This window comes from Marmota marmota, unplaced genomic scaffold (assembly GCF_001458135.2).
Source record: "Marmota marmota marmota unplaced genomic scaffold, marMar, whole genome shotgun sequence".
Classification (NCBI taxonomy): Eukaryota; Metazoa; Chordata; class Mammalia; order Rodentia; family Sciuridae; genus Marmota; species Marmota marmota.
Window position 1 is genome coordinate 41,923,031 of NW_025999977.1, and position 19,696 is coordinate 41,942,726.

The window sequence follows — 19,696 nt, forward strand, 5'->3', positions numbered from 1 at the left end:
AAGAAGTATTTTATAGTAAGAACTCCTACCCGAGGTCTGGCAGGGACATCTCTGGATAGAGAAGAGTGGAGCACAGTTCCCCCGGGGCAGAGGTGAATTGGAAGAAAAGAAGAACAATCCAAAGGGAGAGGGGAGAGACAGAAGAAAGATAAACTATAATTACTTTGCAATTTTGCTGAAGGGTAGAGCTTCTGTTCTTCCCCCAAATTTGCCCTTGTTGGAGATCTAGGGTGAAAATGGTCCAAATTCATCACTTTAAGTCTCCAAGTTTGGAAAAAAGGAATCCTCAGCTTCATCTCCTAGGGCCTAGGCCTATCTTGGCCCGTAATTTTTCTGGCCCTTACTACCAAATTTCATCCCTAGAAAAGAGGCTGAAACCTGGCTCAGGGCAATGAAGAGGAAGAGGCGAGTTTATTTCTTCAAGTCTGTTTCTGAGGTCCTCTCCATGCTCCAGAGCTAGACCTCTGTGCTACAGCTACAGGAAGACACACCTGTGTCCTCCTTTACTCAACAAAACAGCAGTCCCAGCCCCCACTTGGACCCAAAGTTGAAGAAGATAGGAAAGGGGGATGATTGTAAGTTTCAGAACAGCCGCAGTTGAGGAGGGAAGTAAGGCCGGGGTGGAGGGGGGGGGGGGCGGAGAGGGCTTGGAGACCAGAAGGAAGAGGGCTGCTACTTCCTTCCTGCTGCAGGACTGGGTTCTGAGAGCCCTGGTTATATAATTGGAATACCTGGGGATTCAGAGCATCACCTCACAACCGTTAGGAAGTGCCAGAGCTCTCCTCCCCCGGGTGGGGATGGGGGTGCTGAGAACAGGGCACAGCAGAGAGAGGAGGGAGGTTGAAGTCTGATGCAGGCACCGCCAGGTCAGGACTCGCACTGTGTCCTCCCTGTCCCTGGTGATACCCCAGAGAGAGGACCAGCTTGGTAACTGCACTCTGGTTCTTATTGGCCAGATGTCCTCCCACCCCCAGAAACCACACAGGCCCTGGAGCCTGCCTGGTCTGTGGGGGCGGGGGGTGGACTTCCACGCCCTCTCTGCACCGTTTGCGTCTTTGCCCCACCTTGATTCTCCTGTGATCACGGCTGTCATTATGGCCGTTCACTGCCCTCAGTCTCAGCAGCAACTCCAGAGACACACAGGCTGTGCCAGCTACCAGAGCTCTTCCTGCAGCCTCTCCAGATGTCCCCAGAAAGCCAGAGGAAGGCTGAACCTGCATCCCTGACTAATGATCACGCCTTCAAGACGGGATGCAGCCTGTGACTCAAACTGTGGAGGCACAGCAAATGGAAGAGGGAGTGGGAGGGAGAAGAGAGGAACATGGAGGAAAACAAAGATGGGGGAGGAAGAAAGGAGGAAGGACCCAAGGAAGAAGGGCCTCGGAAGGGCCGTTGACTCTTTAAAGATGCTCTCCCCCTATGGCCTCTGCAGTCATCAAAGTTCCAGACGACAAGATAAATATCTTTACACAACAGTCCAGCAGTCCAGTCTGACATTACTTTGAAAGAGAACCAAAATCACAAAAGGATGTTATTATAATTGCAACTACCGTGACTTGCAATATAAGCTCATGCATACTGCACACATGAATCCAGATTTTTATACACTCTGAAATCCTAAAGACAACAACCATGGTTCTTTTAAAGCTAGAGAAGTGATTGTATACCCTCAAAGTGTCTTAGTTTGGTCCTGTTCCAAGAATCTGGATCTGGCAATGAAGGTTACAAAAGAAGAGCCGGGTTCAGTCATTCCATAGGATGCCATTCTGCCCTGTAATTCAACATACCTTATAGCTGATTATGTATAATATTAAGCTATGTCAGAGGAGGGAAATTGCTTTGAATGTGCAGTATCTATGGACACAGGAGTGTGTGTTTCTCTCTATGTGTGTGACTATAGAGCTATAGCTATATTTAAAGTATCATTTAATATTCTAGGACAGTTGTTCTAATTCTATAAAACCTTCCCTTCCCTTTTAAAAATGAAACTTACTGAAATGAAATTCGTAAGAAATATTGCCTGACACATTATTTCCTAAAATTCATTTCTACCTGTGATTTAAAGGGGAAATAAAGGGAACTAATTTATAATGAAATAATTTATATTTTAATACATAAATGCTCTGGCACAGCTAAACTAGAAGAAATAATAAAGCAGGCAGCTGTTGGTGTCTACTTGTAATAAATAAGTTTATATTCTAGAAGGTAAAACAATGTTCATCTGACTATTGTTGATCTTTTGTCTTTGTATTTAACAATTAGAAAGGTAAAGAAAGTATGCTTTTATAAATCCATCAAATAACCATGAGTTGGGGCAGCCACAAATACAGGCTAATGCAGGGATATCGACACTAGTGCCACCAGCAACATTATCATCAGTGATGTGATTTTCTGAAATTTTGAGCAACTCTTGGTCCCAACAAAATAAAATGTAGCCAGGCATGGTGGTGCTGCCTGTAATCCCATTGGCACCGGAGGCTGAGACAGGAGGATCTGAAGTTCAAAGCCAGCCTCAGCAACTTAGCAAGACCCTAAGCAACTTAGTGAGACCCTGGCTCTAAATAAAACACAAAAGGGGGTGTGGCTCAGTGGTTAAGTGCTCTGGTCTCAATCCCTGGTAAATAAATAAATAAATAGATTTAAAACAACAACAACAACAATCTTATGTTGTCACCATGTTTTCTTTAGACATAGTAGGCAGAATAATGGTTTTCTGAAAATACCCATCCCGTAATTGAACACAGCCTACATCACACAGAATGGGGACTTTGCATAGGTGATCAGCTTGAGATTTGTCCATGTAATCACGAGGATCCCTGTAGGAGAGAGGCCGGAGGTTCGGAGACAGTGACAGAGAGGTGACAACTGAAGCAGAAGTCATCAGGAAGCAGGGACACCAGCCAGGGAATGAAGGCAGCCTCCAGAAGCTGGGAAAGCCAAGAAAAAAAGGTCTCCCCTAGACCTTTCGACTTCCAGAGCTGTAAGATGATAAATGTGTGCTGTTTAAGCACAAAATTTATGGTAATTTATTACAGTGGCGATAGAAAACTAATGCAAATCTTCCCTTCCCGTCTCTTTGCTCTGCCAGGGAAATCATTAATAATTATTAAACGCAGACGTCTCTGTGGCTTTTCACCCTGGTTCCAAAGTTGCCCAAATGAAAGGCAGCTCCAGGGCAAGTCAGGCTTTCCTCTGAGAGCATTTGCCTCTGAATTATGACTGGTTCTGATAGTAAAACAGCAGTCTCTTTCTCAGGCCCAGGCACGTCCGTTCTCCATCCTTTCACCACATCTTAGGGAATCTGGCTGTCTGCAGAATGCATCTCCACATTCTGTGGAGACTCCCAAAGTGAAGTCAGACAGACCATGTTAAATACACTCCACAAAATTTGTTGAAACTACTCAATCCAGCAAATAGAAATATCATTAAACAATTTGGGAGATAAAAAAAAAATTGAAAGTACTTATAGCACTAATTTATTTACTTTTCAGAGTTCAGTGCCCTGTTTGCCCCCTACTTTCCCTTCCCAGTCCCTGGAGACCACCATTTTACTTGCCGTCTCTTTGAATTTGACTCCCGACCTCACATGAGTGGAGTTGTACAGCCTTTGTTCTTTTGTTACTGGTTGATTTCAATTAGTGTAACGCCCTCAAAGCTCATCCGTGTTGTAGATACGTCAAAGTTTTCTCCCTTTTAAGACTAAATAATATTCTATTGCATGTATACACCACATGCTTTTATCCATTCATCTCTCAATCAACATGTAGGTTCCTTCTACCTTTTGGCTACTGTGAATGGTGCTGCTATAAATATGAGTGGACAAACACTGTTTAAGTCTCTTCTTCCAGTTCTTTTGGTTGTAGACTCTGAAGTGGAATTGCTGCATCCCATGATAATTAATTCCATTTTTTAGTTTTTTGAAGAATTGCCATGTAATATTCCATAGCAGCTATACCCTTTTGTATTCCCACCAGCAAAACAGAGTTCCAATTTCTCCACGTCCTTGAAAACACTTATTTTATGCTTTTAAAAAATATTTATTTTTTAGTTGTAGTTGGACACAATACCTTTATTTTATTTATTTATTTTAATGTAGTGCTGAGGATGGAACCCAGGGCCTCGCATATGCTAGGCGAGCACTCTACTGCTGAGCCACAACCCCAGCTCTGCTTTTTTTCTTTTTTATCATTCCATCCTAACAGGCATGAAGCGATATCAGTGTACTTTTGATTTGCATTGCTCTAACAGCTAGTGATGTTGAGCATCTTCTTTATATGCTTATTGGCCATTTGTGTATCTTCTTTGGAGAAAAGCCTAACACATCTTTTGCCCATATTTTAGTTAAGTGGTTTTTAAGTGTAGAAGTTCTTTATATATTCTGGATATCAATCACTTAGCAGATATATGACTTTCAAATATTCTCTCCCATTCTGGGGGTTGCTTTCACTTTGTTGATAGTACCCTTTGATGTACAAAAGTTTTAAATTTTGAGTAAGGTCTAACTTACCTTTTTTTCTTTTGTTGCCTATGCTTTTGGTGTCATGTCTAAGAAATCATTGCCAGATCCGATCACATAAAGCTTTTCTTCTATGCTTTCTTCTGTTTTATAGTTTTAGCTTTTATCTTTATGTCTTTGATACATTTCAGTTAATTTTTGTGCATGATGCAAGGTAAAGATCCAACTTCATTCTTTTGCAGTTAGAGAGCTAATTACTCCAGCACCGTTTGTAAAGAGACTGTTCTCTCCCCATGACTTGTCTTAGAGCCCCTTGTTGAAGATAATTTAACTAAAATGTGAGTTTATTTTCGAGCTCTCCTATTACCGTTTGTCTATAATCTGTCTTTATGCCAATACCACATTGTTTTCATTACTGTAGCTTTGTACTAAGTTTTGAAATAAAGAAGTGTGAGTCTTCCCACTTTGTTCTTTTTTTCCCCTTGTTCCTTTTGTGTTATATTTATTCAGAGTCCCTTAAGACTTTATATGAATTTTAGAATGGATTTTCCTGCCAGACTTTATTATAGGTGGAATCTTTAGATCACTTTTGAGTAATACTGACATGTTAACAATATTAAGTATTCCAGTCTATGAACACAGAGATGTCTTTCCACTTATTGATTCCATACCCTTTTCTAATTTTTAAATATTACATCAAAATTTCTTTTCTTTGTAAAAATCTACTTTTCTAAAATCTAGGGAACTGGGCTGACTATGCCCCCAATTCTCACATTTTCCCTCCACATTCCATCACTTCTACATTAGGGATCAGTTATTTCTTAATATTTTCTGATATATTGTTGGCAAGTCAAGTCAAGAATTTACCAGCCTGGCACCGTGGCACATGTCTATAATCCCAGAAGCTCTGGAGGCTGAGGTAGGAGGATTGCAAGTTCAAAGCCAACCTCAGCAACTTAGTGAGGATCTAAACAACACAGCAAGACCCTGTCTCTAAATAAAATATTAAAAAGGGCTGGGGGTATGGTTAAGTAGTTGAGTGCCCCTGGGTTCAATCCCCAATACCAAAAAAAGCAAAAAACAACAACAAAAAAGAATTCACCAGAGGACCTTTCAGATGAGTAAGACCCCAGCAGAGAGGCTAATAAAGAGATTCTAGAATTAAGTGAGATATTAAACTTGCTGACTTATAAACTTTTCTCCAACTCCAACATTCCAAACAATCTTTTTTTCTCTTAGACCATGGGAGAAAGCATTTTTTGATAATGTGCAATAAAATACAAGTAAGTGTTTTAGGCGTGGCTGGCAATGTACTTTCTGACACACAATGTAACTGCCAGTATGATACAAAAACAGCCACAGATTAGTTGGGGTTGTAACTCAATAAAGCACTTGTGTTGTAGGTGTGAGGAACGGGGTTTGATCCTCAGCACCACGTTAAAATAAATAAATGAAATAAAGGTATTGTGTCCATCTACAACTAAAAAAATATATATATTTTTAAAAATAGCCACAGAACCAAAAAAGAAGTACTGATACATGTTATAATGATAAACCTTGAAAACATTATGCTCAGTGGAACAAGACAGACATAAAAGAATGCATATTTAATGATTCTATTTATATGAAATGTTCATGCAAATCTATAAGGACAGAAAGTAGATTTGTGCTTTCTACAGGCTGAGTGGTGGGAGAGAGCTTTTAGTGGCATTTCTGTCTCCAAGGCTTTCCATTCCTATACCATGACATCGTCCTGTCCTCATCATGATTCCAGCACATCATGAGGCTGGCCTTGCTTGCTCTTTTTGCACACTTCTCTGGTTCTTGCAAGCATTAGCCTGAAGTGACAGTTCAAGGCTTGTTTGATCTGGTCTACACAGTAGAGCTGGGCAGAAGTCACAAACCTTCTCTTCCTTCCAGCAGAAGGCAGGTTAAAAACTGGTGTCTGGTTTGCAACCACACAGGGGGATTTTTTTTGGCTTCCTCAACTTACTGTGTTTATTAATTTAGTTCTCTTTCTGGAATAACCAGTGCTCAGCAATCTGTTCTTTTCCAAATGTAATTCTGATGTTACTGTCTTTTTAGAGGAATTTTATTTTGCAGCTGTAGCTTGGCTCTGTACCTCCTCTGCTTCACACTTTAGTTGAAAGTCTTCCTGATCAGGTTAGAAGGACTGCTCAGAAACCCATTCAACTTAGTTTTAATGAGGAGCAGGCTGTCTCTTGCTGGCATTCCTGTTGACCTTCTAAGATACAGTTCAGAAATCAAAATTCTGACCTTTGACACCATCCAATTTACTGCCTATTTCCAATCTTTGTTTCTTGTTATTTTCTCTTAAACATTTATTTTTCAATAGTTAATAGCTACATGAGGTACAAAATACAAAATTTTTTCAGTGAAAAGTGTGTCTCCTGTTCTTATCTCCAAACTCGTATTCCCTGTCCTTGAGGCATCCACAGTTCCCAGGATCTCTCTGTGTTCAAAACCATGTATAAAAGCTGGGCATGGCCTGTAATCCCAGCGGCTTGGGAGGCAGGAGGATCACAGTTCAAAGCCAGCCTCAGCAAAAGCGAGGCCCTAAGCAACTGAGTCTCTAAATAAAATACAAAAAAGGGCTGGAGATATGGCTCAATGGTTAAGTGCCTCTGGGTCCAATCCCTGGGGTGTGTGTGTGTGTGTGTGTGTGTGTGTACTCATTCTTAGAGCCCACAAGGAAAATCACACATGGTAATGTTGTTTAGCATGTTGTTTCTTTTTTTCTTTATTATCTATGTCAGAGCTAGTTCCCTATCAGTAATATGGAGTCTCCCCTCTCTCTCTGTCTCCCTCTCTCTCTCTTCCCCCTTTTCTCCCCCTCTCCCTCTCTCCCTCCCAGTCCCTCTCCTAGCTGTCTGTTTGGTGCCCTAACACCATCCAAACCTCTCCTGATGAACATGAAGGTCGTTTCTGATTTTGATTTCTCAGTCTTTTTGTGTACATGAACAAATCACTAACCAGATAAAAAGAGGTGAAAACAAGCTGTTGTGCACTGACTTCAAGGTCACCACCAATTCTGTAAGACTTCATCGGCCCCTAAGACATGTCCCACACACATCAGCTGGTGGGTGTTGAATGGCTCTTGGCTGGCTCTCTATCAGATCCCGGATGCATGCTCCAGGAACTGCGCAGCTCCTGATGAGGGCTACCAGGCCTACATATGGCTGATTCTGAATCCCTTTTCTGTGTTCCCCTCTGCTTTTCCTCCTCTTTCTCCATGCTATATATGATAAAATGCCAAAAACAAATGACAGGAACTAAAAGTGCATAAGGATTTGGAGGAAGGAGGTCAATGTAGCTGGAGAATAAATAATGCATATAGTTCAAAGTTAATATTTGGGCAGGGCCAGGCCAGGGGTTCATGTCAAGGAGGAGTTGGTGAATTTAAGACAAGGAAAACAGAGAAGGCAAAGAGAGAAGGACAATAGCCCAAACCTCAAGTACTGTGAGCAAAGAGACAGGGACAAATGTTTCATGCTGAGGAACAGTGGCACAGGAGGAGGACAGATAAGGAGGGGCCTGATAATGGGAGATCTGGATTCACAGATGCTGAGCTTCTATTAGCTCTTGGAGGGTCAAAATAAGTCTTATCTGGTACAGAGAATTCCCCTGACTTGTTGTTCTTTAGGAGGATCTTAGTTATTACAGATCCTTTCATCTTCCATATATAATTTATAATCATTTTGTGAAGATTCATTTGGGCTGTGCACAGTGGCGCATGCCTGTAATCCCAGTGGCTCGGGAGGCTGAGGCAGGAGGATCGCAAGTTCAAAGCCAGCCTCAGCAATGGCAAGGTGCTAAGCAACTCAGTGAGACCCTGACTCTAAATAAAATATAAAATAGGGCTTGGGAGGGATGTGGTTCAGTGGTTGAGTCATCCTGAATTTAATCCCCACCCTGAATTTAATCCTCAAAAAAAAAAAAAAAAGATTCTTTTGGGATTGTACTTGTAACAGCATTGGTTCTATAGACTAATTTAAAAGAATATGATGACTCTATTATTTATCTGGGTGCTTGTGATTAAACTCAGGACCTCAGGCATTGATATCTAAAGCTTTTAATTTTTTTTCTAACAACGAATATAGTATATCTCTTCATTTACTTGGGTATTTTTTTTTTTTAGCATTTCTCAATAAAGGTTATTTTCTGTTACAGGTTTTACTCAATAAATACTAACTGAGCTTCTATTTTGCACCAAACTTTATGCTAAGTGTTAGGTATGTGGATGAATTAGTGAGACACAGGGTGATGATGCATGCCTATAATCCCAGCAATTTGGGAAACTGAGGCAGGAGGATCACAAGTTTGAGGTCAGGCTTGGCAATTTAGTAAACTCTATTTCAATACTAAATAAATAAATAAATAAAAAGGACCAGGAATGCAGCTCAATGGTAGAGCACCCCTCGGTTCAGTCCCCAGCACCACAAAAATAAAATAAGAGACACAGTATGCTTGCCCTAAGGAAGCTTGCTGCCTAGTAAGGAAGACAGCCAATTAAAATTACAATTACAGTCCAGTGTAACGAGAATTATCATAGAGGAAATTCCCAGGGGTTGTTGAAACCCATGGCAGAGGCAAACTGAGAGTGCATGGGTACAAAACAGGTGTTCGACAAGTCTCCCCAGATAAAGAACTTCTACCCTCGTTTCCCACCGTTCCCCCATTGAGACTTTCTATTCTGTTATTCATTTCTTTCTACATCTTATCTTTCTTTCAAGATCCATGTTAAGCTTCTTCCCAGGTCTCCAACCCCTGGGGGGGCATCTCCTTCTTGGTTCTGGTAAGAATACTAATGAGGCACAGAGGCTATGCTAGCTTGAATTGATGTGAGTATACCCGTGTACGTGCACACACAGATTAGGTTGAATCATGCAAAAATCACTGAAAATTTAACCATTTTTAACCTGCAAAAATGGCAACTCCATATGGTTGGACCATATGACTTGAAAACTTTGCCTAGAGCTTTCCTTATATAAATCCACATACAAACTTACAGTTTGGCTTAAAGAAATAAACTTATGGGCACCCCACAACTGCTCTGTCGTATATCCTCTAGTCACAAGTGTAAATTTTCATTTACATATTTTACATCTGATCACACATACATGTATAAACCCACAAAATGACAAACTCATTCACAAATGTCCTCACATATCATATAGCCAATATGCACACCCAAAACCAACAGATGCACAGGATATGAAGGTACACAGGCTGGCTCACACACATCCATCATAACACATTGGTGTACACAGATTCCCGCACATACGCTTGTAGGTACACTTTCATGCCCAGATATATTCAGGATAATTCTCAAACATCACAAAGCCAGATACATGTGCACCCTTGGGGCAGAATTTCACCCACCCACTTCTTATCTGTGGACCTAGAAAATCAAATAATAGGGTGATATAACTGTGTTTAAAATAAGAATCAATAAGCTCTGAGTAAGGGTCTGAAACACTCTCATGAGCCAGTTGTTTATGCTTTAATATATGGATTCTGTACTGTCCACAGTGGCTACTCCAAGAGCTTTTAGGCTTATGCCCTCTCTAAGGGTACACTTTAGAGCTGAGGTTACCATCAAGTGACCTCTGGTTAGTGTCCCTGATCCAGAGAAGGCCTTTTTCCTTTTCTTTTAAAATTTTTATTGGTGAATTATACATACAGTAGGTAGGCTTCATTGTGACTATCTGGTCTATTTCACTATCCTCCGCCTTCCCTTTCCCGACTCTCCTCCCTTCCTCCATCCCCATCTTCTACTTTACCAGTGTCCCTTCTATTTTAATAAGATTCTTTTCCCCTCCTTTTCTTCTCAAGCTTCCACATATGAAAGAAAACATACAACTCTTGGCTTTCTGAGTCTGGCTTATGTCACTGTGCTTTATGATCCCCAGTTCTATCCATTTTCCTGCAAATGACATAATTTTGTTTGTCTTTATCGCTGAATAAAACTCCATTGTGTATATATGCCACATTTTATTTATTCATGCATCTACTGACAGACTCCTAGGCTCAATCCATAATTCGACTGCTATAAATATGGATATGCATGTATTGCTATGGTATGTTGACTTTAATTCTTTTGGATGAATGCTAAAGAGTGATATAGCTGGGTCATATGATGGTTCCATTTGTTGTTTTGGAAGAAGACTGATTTCCATAGTGGTGTATTAATTTACAATCCCACTAACAATGAATAAATGTTCCCTTTGCCTACATCCAGACTAGCATTTATTGCTATTTGTATTCTTGATAATTGCTGTTCTAGTTGGATTAGAAATCATTTCCCTGATTGCTAAAAATGTTGAACATTTTTAATGTGTTTATTGGCCATTTGTATTTCTTCTTTTGAGGAATGTCTATTTAGTTCATTTGTCAATCTAAATTGGGATATTTGTTTTTTTGAGCATTAAGTTTTTTGAGTTCTTCATATATTTGGGTTATTAATCCTCTGTCAGAAAAGTAGCTGGCAAAGATTTTTTCCCCTACTCTGTAGGTTCTCTCTTCACACTCTTGTTTCCTTGCTGTGCAGAAGATTTTTTTAAATTTTATTATTATTATTTTATTTGTTCTACTTAGTTGTACAAGACAGCAGAATGCAATTCAATTTATTGCCCACAAGTGGAGCACAACATTTCAATTTTCTCGTTGTACACAATGTTGAGATGCACCATTCATGCAATCATACATGTACTTAGGGTAATGATGTCCATCTCATTCCACCATCTTTCCTACCCCCCAGAAACTTTTTAATATAATGCTATCCATTTAGTTAGTTCTTGGTTTTATTTCTTGAGTTTTAGAGACTCACTGAGGGAAGTCAATACTGGAGGGTTGGTTGGTTGGTTGGTTGGTTGGTTGGTTTTCACGTCAGATCCCTGCCAGGCCAGCTTTCCCGCTGGGCTGAATAAAATGAAAGCCAGTAACAGGAGGGGTGGGCTGACACCAGCTGTGGGATGTAAGTGTTGACAAGCAATAGTTGGCAGAGTGGCATATGTGGACAGTCACATTAGCAGGGAACTGGCTGTAGCTGAGTGGGAGCTGAGAGTCCCAGGAGAACTTGTTGAGTGCCTGTTCCTTTATCATACGTGCTATCCTCCCCAGGCTCCAGTCCCTTCTCCCTGTGTTCTCATTGCACATTCTCTGTCTAGTTTCCATGGACACCAAGATCTGTCACAGGAGCAGCTAGAGAAACTGAGCAGGGAAAACCATCCGGCCAAGTCTGCTTTTTTAACTCTTAGGCTCCTTGTGAAAATAAGGTAGAAATTGTTTTTGTCAACTTTTTATATTGAAGTTTGTGACATGCTGTAGGATGCTGTGCATCCATTAGTGTGCAGTCCACCAGGTTTTTACGAAGTGAATGTACCCATATAACTCCACTCAGATCAAGATACAGAGCGTGACTGGCACCTGCGTGAAACCCTCCTTACATCCCTCTTCATGCTCTGTCCCAAAAATAACCAGCATCCTGACTCCTCATACCATGGTCCAGTTTACTCTGGTTTGGACATTGTATAATTGGACACATACAGTAGAAATTCTTTTGTGTCTAACTTCTTTGATTCAACTTTATATTTCTGAGATTCTTAGCAGTAGTTTAGTGTGTGCAGCAATAGTAAAAAATTCTATTGCACCTCTTCTAAAAATCCAAAATTCTCCAAAACCAAAAGTTTTTAAAAAATATTTCTAGTTGTAGATGGACACAATACTTTTATTGTATTTATTTACTTTTATGTGGTGCTAAGGATCAAACCCAGTGCATCACACATGCAAGGCAAGCACTCTGCCACTGGGATTGTAACCCCAGACCCTCAAACCAAAATTTTGTTGGGAACCCTCATGATACCACGGTAGAAAATTTCATGCCATGAAACTTTGTTTCAAGTACAAATATTAAAAATATTGCATAAAATTAATTTCATATTGTGTATACAAAGCATATGTGAAAGATAAATGAATTTTCTGTTTATACTTGGGCCCCATCCCTGAGATATATCATTATACATGTACAAATTCCTAAATCAAAAAGTCTAAAATCCAAAATCCTTCTTGTCCCAATCATTTCAGATAAAGAATACTCAACCTGTATACTATGGTTTGTCCATTCTGCCACTGTTGGAGAAAATGAGTTATTTCTAGTTTTTTACCATTACTCGAAGTACTGTTACAAATGCTTTTGTGCAAAGTGAATAAACCTGATGAAGAATATAAAGAGCAGTGGCTAGCGTTGTTGTTCAATGATAGAGCACTTGCCTAGCATATGTGTGGCACTGGATTTGATCCTTATACCACATAAAAATAATTAAATAAAGGTATTGTGTCCATCTACAACTATCTACATATATATAATATATGTAAATAATATAAAGAACATATATCTAGGATACATAAATAATTTTTACAAATCAATAAGAAAAAATAAAACATTGAATTGAATAAGATAACTGAAGGCACTTCATGTAAGAGGAAATGATCTTTAAAATATGAAAAGACAATCTTATTAGTCATCAGGGAAATTCAAATTATAACTATAATTAGAGACTCCTACAAATGTATAAGGAAGGTCAAAATGACAGACTGACAGAATTGGGGATTGATGAGAATTTGGAACAACTGGAACTCTTATTCTCTGTTCACGGGAGTATAGATTGATGACATTACTCTGGAAAACTATTTGGCAGACCTACCGAAGCTGAACACACATATACCCTAAAATAGAGCAATCCAATTCCTAGGTATCTACCACATGGAAATGTGAATATAAGTAATCTCAACTGCAAAATGTCAAAGTTGCATCAAACTATTAATGTGCATAACCAGCCACAGAATAATCATTTAAAATCTTTCAGTTATCTATTATAGTCAACATGGTCAACATGTATAGTTAGTTACAACTTCCGTTAACACCCCTGCTAGATCTTTACCTATATTATTAGAAGAGCTGGTAAAAAGCAGAGCTAGGTGGTGGTGGGGGTGGTGCTGGGGTTGTGGCTCAGCAGCAGGGCACTCGCCTAGCAAGTGTGAGGCCCTGGGTTTGAGTCTCAGCACCACATAAAAATAAATAAAATAAAGGTATTGTGTCCAATTACAACTAAAAAATAAATATTAAAAAAAAGCAGAGCTCCACAGCATAGCTCTTCAAGATTTCCCCTCCTTATTACTTCTTTTTCTTGTCATTCCCTTCCCTTCCCTTTCTTAAAATTTTCATTAGGCAATTGGGTACTGTTAACTGCAAGTGGATATGTAGGTAAAAGGACTGGTTTGTGCCAAAATCTCTTGTCCATGGAGCAACAGACTAGTATGGCTGGAGCACATGGAGATCTAGAGAACAGTGTTTCAGGAAGAGGAAGACTATGTACAAGGCCATGAGGTACCAATGAACTTAGAATTCAAAGACTAGAAGAAACATGGCATTTGAACTCTTCTCATAATTCAATAGTTATCCCAGCACGACCCCCAAGGAATACAGGCCTTTCTCTAAGCTCAAATTCCCTGATGTAGTTAATGGCAATTTTCCCCTTGTCCATATTGCTAATGCTTGCCATGCATTCCTTATTGCTGGATTCTACTTCTTTTTGGCATCCTTGTTTAATTTCCTTGGCACTTTCAATATGGCTCAATCCCGTGGTTATCAGATGGGAGCCCAGTTTTGAATGTGGGGAGCTCCAGCTCTTCTTTACATAGCCCTTTCCATGAGCTGCTGGAATTTTCTTTACAGTCTGGTGGCTGGGTTCCAAAAGTGACATTCCAAAAGAACCAGAAGGAATTGCATTGCCTTTTATGACCCTGTGATGGAGGTAGAATAATGTCATTTAGACTATAGTCATAAGGCCACCCAGATTCAAAGGAGAGGGAATAGATTCTCCATCTCTCAACAAGTGTCAGTCTCATCATAAGAATGACATTCAGGAACCTTGAAGACGTGCTAAGTGAAATAAACCAGCAAAAAAAGGACAAAGACTATAGGATTCCACTCACATGATGTGCCTAGAGTAGTCAAATTCATAGAGACAGAAGTAGAACGATATTGCCAAAGAATGGGAGAGGGGAGAATGAGGAGATGGTATTAAATGGTGCTATGGTTTGTATCTTCAATGGTACCCCAAAACCTCATGTGTTGAAGACTTGGTCTCTGATGCAGCAACGTTCATAGGTGGGCCTTTTGGGAAGCAATTGGCTCATAAGGGCTTTAACCTCATTAATGGATTAACTAGGCGGATTGAACGGACTACTGGAAGGAGATGGAAACTGTTAGCAAGTGGGGCATGGCTGGAAGACACAAGTCATTGGGGGTCTGCCCTTGCGGACTATATCTTGTCCCTGGCCCCTTCCCCACTTGCTTCCTGGCTGTTGTGAGCTGACCAGCTTTCTACTGCCACATCCTTCCACCATGTTGTTCTGCCTCACCTCTGGCCCACAGGAAAGAGTTGGCCTTACACAGAAACCTCTGAAACCAAATTAGAAATGGGGGTTTCCACCATGTGAGGATATAGCTAGAAGTTTTTATATATGATGAATAGGCCCTCACCAGACACCAAATTTGCCAGTGCCTTGATCTTAGATTTCCCTAGCCTCCAGGATTGTGTGAAATAAATCTCTGTTGTTTATAAGCTACAAAAACAAAACAAAACAAAACAAAACAAAAAAAACACTAAAAACTAAAAATAGCAAATGTTATATGAGAGGAGATGTTGTGGAATAGCCATATTTTTGAAAAATAAACCACCTACTCTTCTAGAAGGTTAGTAGTAGGATGCATACATAGATGTCTAATGGTAGCCCTTTAATATGGTGCAATGCATACTAAAAACACAAATCCTATACCCTAATAAGACCAAAAAGTGGTGGTCAGAATCAGTACAAGTAGGCTTCTGTATGGCTGAGGAGCAACTCATCCACATGCCAATCTTCTCTAAGATTTTTTTTTTAATATTTATTTTTTTAGTTTTCGGCGGACAAAACATCTTTGTTTGTATGTGGTGCTGAGGATCGAACCCTGGCCGCACGCATGCCAGGCGAGCGCGCTACCGCTTGAGCCACATCCCCAGCCCCTTCTCTAAGATTTTTACTCCCTTCCACCATCAGCCAGATTTCTAGGCAAGCGTTCTATCACTGAGATACATTCTCAGCCCTTCTGCCTGACTTCTGGTATTCTTTAGAATTCCTCAGTAGTGCTTGCATTTTTTCCAGAGTTTATAGCTGTCAGTGGTAAAGTTGTTCCAAATGGGCTTACACAGCCATTCTAGAAGCAGATCTCAAGAAACTAGATTGTAGTAAAAACTTTCCCACAAAAAAAAAAAAAATATTACTCACTGGCAGGAATTCTTGCTAACTTTTAAGGCTTCCACTGCTGTGTAACAAATCACCACAAAGTTAACATCTTCAAACCCCAGACATTTAATACTTTGCAGTTCTGTAGGTCAGAAGTTCAGACATGGAGTAGCTGGGTTCTCTAAGTCAGAAATCTTGTCAGGCAACAGTCAAGGTATCAGGCAACCATGTTCTCATCTGGAGTTCAGGATCTCCTTCCAAGCTCATTCAGGTTTTTGGAACGATTGAGTCACTTGTGGTTGTAGGACTGAGGTGCCTATTTTCTTGCTAGATGTTGACCCACCCATAGCCACAGCTCAGCTCCAAAAGGCCATTCTTAAGTCCTTACTAAGTGGCTCCTACCATCTGGAGAACTTCTGTCATACTGGAAGCTTCTCACTCTTTTGATCTCTCATGTTGTGCTGGGGATGTAGCCCAGTCCTATGGTACATGCTTGGCATGCCTGAGGCCCTGGTTCCAATCCCCAGCACCAGAGAGAAAAAATTAAAATCTCTTTTGCCATTCTATTAAGCCTCATTCTATTTGCACCAGAGAGAAAAATCTCTTGCCATCCTATTAAGCCCATCCTATTTAAGGATTTAGTTGCCTATTTCAGGACCTTGGATAATCTCTCAAAAACAACTGATTTGGGACCTTAATTGCACCTATAAGATGCCTTCATAGCAGCACCTAAATTAGTGTTTGATTAATAAAATGGAAGAATTGTGTACATACGAGGGGCCAGGAATATGGAAGCCAGCTTAGAATTCTGCCTGCCATAGGTGCCAGAGGAATTGTTGTTAGGTTTGTATTTAAAAGCGTTATCTTTTAAAGATACATAATAAAACGCATATGGTTATGGATACTTGCCTCAAAATACTCTGGGGAGTGGTGAGTATAGATGAATCAAGATTGGCCATGGGTTGATATTGCTGATGCCAGGAAATGAGGACATGGAATATTCATTACATTATTCTCTCTACTTTTGCAAAAGTATGAATTTTGTCACATAAATTATTCCAGAGCATAGAAAATTAGACAAAACTTCCATTTTTTTACCTTTATTTAATTTTCTTTTTTATGTGGTGCTGGGGATTGAACCCAGTGCCTCATGCATGCTAGGTAGGCAATCTACCACTGAGCTATAACCCTGGCCCCCCAAAGTTTTTTATGAAGCAAATGTAACATGAATATTTAAACTGGGCAATGGTAGCATAAAATCACTTAACTTAGCATTATTTTATTTAAGAATATTATTTAATTACAGTATTACTCAAGAATATGGATGTGAAAATTCTCAGTTTTCTCTGTTACTTTATAGAATTTGGCAATATATAACAAAAGTAAATAAAAATTTACCTTTAGCCAAATAATTCCACACTTTCAGAAATTTACCTTGAAGACACATCCATAATAATATGAAAATACAAAAATACACACATAAAATTTTTCATAATGGATGGAACTAGAGACCATTATGTTAAGTGAAACAAGTCAACCATTTTCACGATTTAAAAAAATCATGGGGTTTGGGGTATCCACACAATGAAGTACGGTTCTATGTAGTTGTGAAAAAGAATGATTGTGACCTTTTCATATATTAATGAACTGAAAAAAATTCATTCATAGATATACATACATACATATGAATTTTTTCAATATATTTTTCTCTCACACACACACAGAATATAAGCCTGCTTCTAGAACATATTGTTAAGTACAAAAGCAAAGTTTAGGAAGCACACACACACACACACACACACACACCTTTTTGTGTAAGAAAGAAGGAGAAATAAGGAAATATAGGTACAACTGCTTACTTAGAAAAAGAAATATTGGGAGAAATAAGCCAGAGTCTAATGTAATTGGTTGCCCATATGAGGTGGGTGGGAAGGTGGAAGAGGATTCAAAGTGACACTTTTCTGAGTGTACCAATTTGTGTCCTTTTAACTTTGAAACCATGTTAATGTTTTACATACTCAAAAAACAATAAACTAAAGTCAACAATAATGAGGTGGGAAAAAATTAAAGCAAATGGAAACAAATAAACCTAGTTGTATTTCAAAGAAAACCAAAAACACACTGAAGGAGAGAAAAAAGGACTAACCCAACTAACATATGAACACAACGCTTAATGGCCAATTTTGGGCAAAATAATTTCTTTAAACAAACATTGAATTCTAGTTCAAAAGGTTTTAACTTTTGAAAAGGCATGGGTTAGTATTTCTGAAGTTGCTTCTTATGTACTGTAGTGCTGAGAGCCATAGCTAAGTAGGTACGACACATGGCAATTTCCTTGTCAGCCTACCCCATGTTGCTTAGAGGAAGGACTCTCCATTGTGGACCCAGGTCATTTGCAGTGACTTTGCATGAAAGGTGACCTTGCTCAAGGACCAGGGCGGATTGGGTTTAGGGTGGATTGGGGTTTAGGCAGATCGGGGGTTTAGGGCGGTTCCAGGTTTAAGGTGATTCCTGCTGGGAATAGGGCGTATCCTGCTGCCTCAGGCGCCTTGAGTTCCCTTTGAGTTCTCCCGGGATTCAGAGAGTATTTGGGATTCAGAGCCCGGTGGAGTGTGTGGATTTTGCCCAGAACGTGCTTGTAGAGTGCCAGTGTGAGTTCGGGAATAAAGAATTGCTGTTTGAATCTACAAGGCTGTGAGTGGCTCGTGATTTTGTGCCCAGCCAGACTGCGGCACTGTAGGACTGAGGAACTGAGTAAATATACTGAGGGGATAAAAAGGGGAGTTAAACTTATGGAAAGGAGGAAAACTAGAACAAATCCTCTTTGCTAAAATGCATTTGAATTACCAGTATGAACTGTGTTTTAATATGCAGCTTTAGATGTATTTATGTACGTATTTTTTCAGTGCCCTTCAATAGATGGATAAAGAAAATGTGGTATATATACTCAATGGAACATTACTCAGCTTGAAAGAAGAGTGAAATTGGGGCCGGGGTTGTGGCTCAGCAGTAGAGTGCTCGCCTAGCACATAGGAGGCATTTGCTGGTAAATGGATAGAGTTGGAGAATATCACGCTATGTGAAATAAGCCCACCCCCCAAAACCAAAGGCCAAATGTTTTCTCTTGATATGTGGATGCTAATTCACAATAAGCGAGTGCTAGGGAAGAATAGAGTTACTTTAAGTAGAGGGGAGTGAAGGGAGGGGGGTATGGGGGTAAGAAGGATAGTGGAATAATAAAATAAAGACATTATTACCTTGTGTACATATATGACTACATTATCAATGTGATTCTACAATGTGTGGAGTCAGAATGATGAGAAATTAATTATACCCCGTTTATGTATAATGTGTCAATGTGCCTAAATGCATTCTACTGTCATGTATAACTAATTAGAACAAATGAAAAAATTTATAAAGAAAAAAACAAAGACACGCTGATACCAATGAGCACCTAGATCTAAATTCTATCTCCACTAAAAGGGTCTCAGGGAAGCTGGGCTTGTTGCTGTTCCAGAAAGCAAGAAAGTGCTCAAAAAGTGGTGGAGACATATCAAAAAAGATATAGGAGGGCTGGGCATGTAGTTCTGTGGTAAAGTATTTGCATAGCGTGCTTGGAGGCCCTGGATTCAATCCCCAGCATTAAAACAAATAAACAAAAAACAGGAGCTAATTTAAGCATAAAAACAAATAGTAATTATAGAATATTCATGCAGTAAATAAGCACAAATGAGGCCATATGGTATAAATAAATGAATGAGTGAGAAAGGAAAACTCTCCTTTATGGTAGAAAAGTAATGAATAGAATAAAAATAATAAGTGGATTAGAAGTGGGCTAGTAGAGTTAGAAAATCACAATTTTGCATTCATCCATAGTATGATCTCTTCAGCTATGAATCACTATTGGATTTTAAACATTTGTGGGTAAGA